The 8,548-nt window shown below is 44.4% G+C and overlaps 1 protein-coding gene across 1 annotated transcript in view; it reads left to right on the top strand.

Annotated features, from left to right (window-relative positions):
* The first annotated feature begins 6,049 nt into the window (after window positions 1–6,049).
* The window catches only part of GPR63 (G protein-coupled receptor 63), a 50,490-nt gene continuing 47,991 nt past the window's right edge, over window positions 6,050–8,548 (top strand). The window contains exon 1 of the mRNA XM_032858160.1: window positions 6,050–6,414. The gene's annotated coding sequence lies outside the window, so the exon portion shown is untranslated. The remainder of the gene's footprint in view (window positions 6,415–8,548) is intronic.

Genomic DNA, 8,548 nt, shown 5'->3' with positions numbered 1-8,548 from the left:
AAGATATTGTAAGAAAAGACTTTTGAGCCTAGAACCTTGTTTCTAGAAATATTCAAGATGTAACCAGGCCCAGACTTGCATATATTTATCATTGTCCCATTAGTCAAACCAAGTGAAAGATTAAAAAAAAATTTTATTTATTTATTTATTTATTTATTTATTTATTTATTTATCAGAGAGAGAGAGAGAGAGAGAGAGCGAGAGAGCACGCATAAGCAGACAGAGCGGCCGGCAGGCAGGCAGAGGCGGAGAGAGAAGCAGGTTCCCTGCAGAGCAAGGAGCCCGATGCGGGACTCGATTCCAGGATCCTGGGATCATGACCCGAGCCGAAGGCAGCGGCTTAACTGACTGAGCCACCCAGGCATCCCTAAGTGAAAGATTTTAATAAAAGGTTAACTCAACATCAAATTAGGGAACTTCCCAAAAACAGACAATAAAGGAAGTATAGGATGATAGACCTCTATGCATCATCCCTCAGTTTCAAAAATGATCAGTCATTTTTCCACCTATTACTCCTTCCATTTTGGGGGACAGGATTATAAAATTCTTCAGTATGCATGAACCTCTGATGAAATTTTTGTTTTATATGTAACTGTCATGTCATTATCACATCTAAGAAAATTAAGAATAATTCATTTAAGGTATCTAATACTTAGCCTATAATCTGATTTTCCTGATTGTCTCAAGGGTTCTTTTCATAGGGGGTTTGGTCAAAACAGGACACAAAGTCCATACATTGCATTTCATGATTATGATTCTTTTCTTTTTTTTTTTATTTTTTAAAGATTCATTTATTTATTTGAGAGAGAGAGAAAAAGAGAGAGCACTCAATGGGAGGGGCAGGGGGAGACAGAGAGAGAGAATCCCAAACAGACTCTCTGCCTGAGTGTGGAGTGCAATGCGGGGCTCCATGTCACAACCCTGATATCATGATTCAAGCCGAAATCAAGAGTTGGATGCCCAACTGATTGAGCCACCCAGGCGCCCCATGATCATGATTTTTAAATCTCTTTTATTCTTTAATCAGGCCCTTGTTTCTTCATGCCATTGATTTGGTAGAGAAACCATGTCATTTTTTTTTTTAATTGAACATTTGATATTCTGGATTTGACTGATTGCTTTCTTGAGGTGGTTTGGTTTTCAAACTCCATCCTTGGTCCCCTGTATTTCCTATTCCTTCCAGAGGCTTGATTAGATTCAGATTCTATCTTAGGCAAGAAGACCTGATAGTGGTTGTGGGTACTTCTGATTTTGTTATATCATGTTGCACATAAGGTCTGGTTGTTGGAATTTTAGGTTTTAGGTTTCTTATTCCTTTCTTATCTCAGATGCTCTCTTTGGTGAGATTACAAAACCATTCTACGTTATTATACTTGCCCAACTGAATTAAAAAAAAAAGCCAAAACGTACAGAGACAAAATGACTAGGTAGAATAACCGGTTCTGAGTCTCTTGGACAATCTATATTTGAAGAAAGCTTCTCCTGCTTCATACACGAAGTGATTGAACGTATAGGGGAAAGACATAAGATACGAACACATAGGGATTACTAAATGTAAGATTACAAAAAGCACATCACTAATTAGTATATTTAGAAACTGCACTATTAAAAGTCAGGATGAGAATAGCTGAAATTTAATGAGTCATTTGCTAATTATTTAGCTTATGGATTTCCAATGCCATTTGCTTCTAACCCTTTTCTTCCTCAGGGAATTTTTGGTGGTTATTTTACTGCTTTTTAACACCTCCAGAAACCACTGTATGCTGGTAATTGATCATCAATTGTACACTTGGAGAGATACATAGGAGATTATGACTCAGGATCCAAGCTGTGTTACTGACTGAGATAAACCACGAGCGGTTTGCAGCACAGTTGAAGATTTTCTGAGCCAAAACTAGTTAGAATTCTGCTGACGACCTAACGTGCTCCCTATTGCTTGGTAAAGAAACAGCAACATAAATCATGACGATCTATGCGTCTCCTGAAGAAAGAGACAGTGCTTCACCATGCTGCTGAGGAGCTAGATGTGCTTTGCTATGGGTCCAGCCCAGGGGCTCGCAGCCGTGGCTGTACCTGGGGAGCTTTTAAACACTGATGTGCAAACTCTCCCTTAGAATTGAGTCTGGTTCTTGGGGCGCCTGGGTAGCTCAGTGGGTTAAGCCTCTGCCTTCAGCTCAGGTCATGATCTCAGGGTCCTGGGGTCGAGCCCCACATGGGGCTCTCTGCTTGCCATGGAGCCTGCTTCCCCCTCAATCTGCCTGCCTCTCTGCCTACTTGTGATATATCTCTCTCTCTCTGTCAAATGAAATAAATAAAATCTTAAAAAAAAAAAAAAAGAATTGAGTCTGGTTCTCTAAGGGTGGGTCCCAGGTACTGGGATTTTGAAAAAGTTCTTCAGGTGATTCTCATATGCAGTCGTCTCCAATCTGGCCAGCAAATAATAGATGCCATTTATAGGTCACATTCCATGCAAAGGACTGTGCTGAACATCTCTTACACATGAAGAAATGGATCCTCGGAGGGAAGTTATTCAATTGACATTTTGCTACAAAGCAGAGTTTCACACCCAGTGTGTCTGGCTTCTGAACTAGGGGCTTTTGAACTTTTTTTGAACATAATCCAAAGTAAGATAAAAAATTTACATCATAACGAAGAACACATAATATAATGACACACAAATTTAACAAACAATACTTAATCTTGTTAAGTATGATGCACATGGATATTCTGTTTAACTAAAAAAATATTCCTCAAGGGGCTCAGTGGGCTAAAGCCTCTGCCTTCAGTTCAGGTCGTTGTGATCCCAGGGTCCTGGGATCAAGCCCCACATCGGGCTCTCTGCTCAGCAGGGAGCCTGCTTTCTCCTCTCTCTCTGCCTGCCTCTCTGCCTGCTTGTGATCTCTGTCAAATAAATAAAATCTTAAAAAAAAAAATATTCCTCAAAACCCACTAAATTGATCTCATGACTTGCACTTAGAAACACTCTTCTTAACCATGACAGTATAGATTTCCATTCTGTTCCAAACACATGGTAAGATCTTTCCTCCATCAATGCCTTCTCATTTTGTTTGTTTTCTCATGTGGAAAGCCCATTTTTTCCCCCTCTGCATTTTTTAAAGATCATCAGGGTGGTTCCTGGCTTGTGTTTCCCAGACTACTCCGGTTTATGGTATCTTTTATTTCAAGGCCTACAGGTAACACAGCTCATCACACATTTAAAAATACTAAATTATATGGTATATTGTGATTCTCTATAATTGTCTTATAATATCTTAGATGGTTAATGTCTCCTTGACTAAATTTAACTTCTTTGAGGATAGTGGCCATGTTGTATGCTTTTGTTTCTGTACTTTTTGAAATGCCGAGCACAGAGCTGGGCACATCACAGATGCCAAAAATGGCTGCGCAACCCCAGACGAGTCAATCTCTGAGCTTTCATTTCTTCCATGAAATAAAGGGGGCTGTTTTAGGTTCATTCTAAAGTCTCCTCCAGGTTGTTAAATCTATTTTTCTATGATACATAGAAACTTCTCTAAAACAGAGAAATGAAGGAAGAAAATAGGAAACATTTTTGTGAGTAACTACAAGAAAAGTTCTTGTGTGGGAAGAAAAAAGCCTGAAACTGGCATTTTTGGTAGGCAAAATATAAACTCCTCTGTGCCCATGTCTGAAAAGATTAAGGAAGAACTTACTAGAACTTGAAAATGAAGTTGGGCCCTGTGTCACTTGGATACTGAAATGTGATTATTCATAGGCCTCATTTCTTTCTCCAGTTGAACGAACACACTGTATAGGTAATGACACATTTCCATGGGCTCTGATCAAGTTGAATTGATTGTATAATAACACAGAGCTTGAAAAGGAATGTGAAGTTGGGGGTGTGTGGAAGCAGAGGTATCAGGATTTAGGGAAAAAAATGATTGAATACAATTACATTTTAGATACTGTTTGTTTGCAAGTGGTTGTTAAATATCACAAGCACCTTCCCAAGGGCTTCTGAGGCCAAACGATGTGGCTAACTGTAACCCCAAGACCACTGGCATTTTTCTGGTCCTGAAGCTATTGGTGGAGAAGCTAGAGAGGTATTCAGTCCCCTTCGGTGTTGTGTGTGTGGTGGGGAATGGAGGGCTGTTGGGAGTGGGTCATCTATGGTCTTTACCTACTCAACATTCATTTTCTCTTTGTTAACAAAACGAATTTTCCTTTGGGGAACCTCCTCTCTTCTACTCAGTTCATGTGGTTTAGGTGTACAGGGCGGGGAGCACTAAAGCTATCTCCCTTGATCTTTTTCAGACATAGTCAAGTGACCCCAACCTTACTGCATATTCAATGCTCAGTTCAGAGAAGGGAGTGGATCCAAGTTAGTCCAATAAGACTCATTCCTTGGCCTGCTCTTTTGCTGATAGGATCAGTGTAAAGGAGATCAGTGGAGAAAATAAGTCTGGGGCTGTCAATTTAGGCCCTGATTAGGGAAAATAAAACCTGTACAATGAAAGCACAGCACAATATGGAGAAAAATGGAGTCCTAACATTCTTTGATCATCTGGAGAAAAAAAAAGATTCAAAAAAATAATAATTCCCCCCCCCTTCCCCTTCTTCTTTGCCAAATCTACTCTTGGGATTTAATGCAAATGAGCCAATACATTCCAATCTCCTCCACTGTAGGTTTTCTCGAGTCACTTTGAGTTGGGTACCTAGTACTTCCAATTATTCTGACTATATAGGAATTTATCATAATAGGAAGATCTCTTCTCTCCTATTTCACTGCCAACCTCCTCTCTCATCTTCATGTTTGCTCCAGGAAGGACCACATCTCCTGCTCTTATAGACCCCAAGGCTTATTTCTTCTCCACATTTTAAGAGAAATTGCTCCAACCTTTTATACATTGTCTCCCTGGCCTCTTCCTCCACAAATCAGCATGTGCTTGTTACACAGCTGCCCTGTTACACCGATGGTAGGTCTGAGGTCCAGTCTCAGGCTACCACACCAGTGCTTTTGTGTGAATTAGAATCTACCACTCCTTCTGAGCCCACTGCCCCTAGGGAGGCAGCTCCTGGTAGCCCAGGCTGTATCTTAACCCTGAATTGTGGGCCCATTTCCACCTCAGCCAAAGGACGCTGTGCAGGGACCAAAGGACAGCCTATCTTGAAGACGCACAGTCCAAAGAAGTAAGAATTGGGGCCATGAGGTCGAAAAACAAGCTGCTGCCCACACCCACTGTTACCTTAGTCTGTTCCTAACCTGTCGATGGCTGCTGGTGCTGTGTGTGTCTGCGGCATCTCCACACCGCACATAGCTCACCGTGGTCTCAGCAGCGATCACAAGTGTTGATGAGAGCTGGGGAAACAGTACCACGTGTTACTTGAACGCAGCATTTCCCTGCATCATTTAGATCTTAAGACGGTAACTTTTCTGGAGCGTCCTCCTGAGTCCATTCTGGGGATCTTTACTGCCAATCTCTGTTGATGAAAGCCAAAGTCAACAGTTCAAGAAATCCAGTTGGAGGCCATCTGGCAATTGGCCATCTGGCAATTGGCCATCGGAGAAACGAGCACAGGGTAAAGCAGGACACTTGGCAGATCTCCCATGCCCTACACAAGTGACACTTTCAGGAATCAGTCTAGGGGCCCCCACTGGCCTTTACTTAGTTCAGTCTCCAGCGCTCCCGGGGAGACCCTCATCACTGTGTGGGAGATAGAGGAAGAATATGTGGGACCCACGTGAGGAAACGCAATTCCACTGGGCAGTCGCCAGCCGCGCGCAAGGGCTTTGGGGGCGAGGGCGACAGCGGCGCTGCGGTGGGGGCAGGAAGAAAGGACCCAAAAGGATGGGGGCGGTGAGGAGACTGGGCAAAGTTCCAGGGGCAATCCTGGCGCAAGCCAAAGGCGGGAGCGGCGCCCTGGTGCCGGGTCCCAGCACTTGTCTCACCTTTGCCCAGGCGGAGGGGTAACCAGACCAGGCGGAGAGTGGGGGGAGCAGCGAGAAACTGGCGAGCGCGGCAGCCGGGAGGGGCGGCAGCCTGGACCGTGGCCTCCGAAATCGCTCCGTCTCAGCCGGCCCCCTCCCTCTTTATTTGCCTCCGCCCCCTCTCCCCTCCTCCCCTTACCTCCCGTCCTAAAACGCGGCGGGCGCCTTTAAGAGGGAGCTTTGGTTACCCTGGGGGCGGGAACCCCTCGGCAGATTGGGAGGCGGCGGCGCTCGCCCGCGATGCTCCTCACTTTCTGCTCCAGCTCCTGCCGCCGCCGCCGCCGCCTGGATCGCCACCACCGCCTCCTCCTCTTCCTCCTCTGCTTGGAAGCGTTGTTTTCTGCAGCCGAGAGAAGTGCTATGTCAGGAAAGTTCCGGGAGGGACTGGATGGGGCCATGCTCCCTGGGTTCATCTGCAGGCGCCCGCGCGCAGCCCTTTGTATGAGGTGAGACTTGGGGTCCTCGGCCCCCGGACAGGTAGCCGCCCGCGGGGAGCGCTTCCATCCGCCGCGTTGGGGAGGCTGTGCTGTTGGGCAGACTGTGTGGCGGAGAAGGAGCCGGTTAGACCGAAGTTGTGCAGGAGAAGCTCGGGGTTTCGGGAAGGTTTTGCGGCTGGACTTGAGTGATTTCGGCAGCCCGCGCCGTGCGGCGGGGGCCCGGTCGGGACTCGGTTTCCCCGGGAGCCGCCCGCCTCGCTTCCCGACGCCCCCTGTCGCCATCCCCTGCCCGCTGGAGCAGTTAGGCCTTCTAGGAAACTGGGCGGCTGCAGGTTGGCACCCAGCGCCGGCTTTTTCTCTGCCCGGCTTTCTCCTCAGAAGCTAAGTGCCGGGAGTGAGAGGAAGGGGATGGAATCCTCTTGAACTTTTACGCTGTGCTCTCGTCCCTCTTTAAGGGTGAAATTCACCTCGTTTGCCCAAGTCGGGAGGCTCCCTGCGAGCTCCAACAGTTTGAGAGCTTGCCTCTTACATGTGGATGAGCTTGCGGCGCTGTGTGTCTGCCTTTCAGCCCTGGTCGGGTTTCAGCGTCGCCCTGATTCTAAGCCCTCTCTTCCCCGCCCCTTTTGGGAAACATTCTGCCCCCCCCCCCCCCCGCCCATATCCTTGAGGTTCAGGGTACTAAACACACACACACACACACACACACACACACACACACACACACACCCCACCAACAATATATGTTTATGATATGTCCCCTAAGGCTGACCCAAAATTTCAAAGTGATCCTCTAGTCTCTGATTAGATGTTTAGACTTGATCTGACACTTAGGAAATACAGGTATCCCCCGTAGTAGGTATGCAGTTTTTGTCGGTGAGGCAAGGTGAGGTTTTTACCTATACCGTTTTACGATAGGATTTTCTCTTTATTTGTTTGTTTCTTGGTGAATATGGTTTTCATTCTGTCTTAGATTAAAAGGCCCCAACTAATTTTAAGGGTAGTATTTCTAAGAATCATCAAAACAAAACCAAACGAAACCCTGATGGTTCTTGCATAATCTGACATTACTTCAGACAGTTTTACCCTTGGATGAGGTACGTAATATATGTAATTATTTGATGAAACCTATTATATGAGTACATTTATTACACAAATAGGTAAGTTTTCTTTTTTTATGTGTCCTGTGGGTAAAGGAAGCCTATTTTCTCACACCCCCAGGTCTCTACCACACCTGTCTAATCCTGTTTCTGTTCTCTCCACTGGCGTTTCGTACATCTGGTGTCAGCTGCAAATCAAAGGTGCTGATGAAAAGTTCCTGTATTTTGTGAAGTGTTGCATAGCCCAGAGTTTTAGTGACATAATTGATTACATTATCCAGATTATTTTAAACAATTAAAATAGAATGTGGGAGCTTGTTTAAAGAAAAGAATATCATTAAGTATTAAAATTCTCAGTTATATGCATTATGTATAATCTCTGTGTGAAAAGTACTATCAAAACAGAGGAGGGTATTGTAGGAAACATTTGTAGTGAGGAAGTTTTGAAAGGAAACCATTCCAGAATAACCGTTAATATTATAACATTTTGTTTGGGATATAGATTTTTCTCTCTGAGCAAAATTTTGTCACTCTGCTGTTAAATATACCAGGACTGAAACTTGAAAACAAACAAACAAACAAAAAACTCACTGCCCAAGCATTTTCTGAAAATATGCAGCACACTGACTGTTTTGGGGAAAAAAATTTGCTTAGAAAAAGTCACATGCTTAAAGTCTTCACTGCAGTTATTGTTTTACCTTAAGTTTGCTGGAGTCCAGGCAAGGAAGTACAGCATTCAATGAGAATTTGGGGTTCTAAGGTGGATGGGACTTAGTTCCTAGAATACACAATTTTCTAGGAAATTCAGCAATTTTGAGATTTAGTATATGCTTTATTTGATTTGAAATGATTGTTTTTTGAATATGCCTTTTTTTTTTTTAAGTACTCTTTACGCCAGATGTAGGGCTTGAACTCACCACCCTGAGATCAAGAGTTACATGTTCTATCTGTTCAGTCAACCAGGCACCCCTGAATTATTCTTTTTAAAAGTAAATATATAGGGGTGCCTGGGTGGCGCCTTCAGCTCAGGTCATGATCCCCGGGTC

The sequence above is a fragment of the Lontra canadensis genome, unplaced genomic scaffold (genome assembly GCF_010015895.1).
Source record: "Lontra canadensis isolate GAN:19392208 unplaced genomic scaffold, GSC_riverotter_1.0 scaffold14, whole genome shotgun sequence".
In the NCBI taxonomy this organism is placed as follows: Eukaryota; Metazoa; Chordata; class Mammalia; order Carnivora; family Mustelidae; genus Lontra; species Lontra canadensis.
Note: the sequence above shows the minus strand (reverse complement) of the source record. Positions and strands in the feature narration are given on the sequence as shown.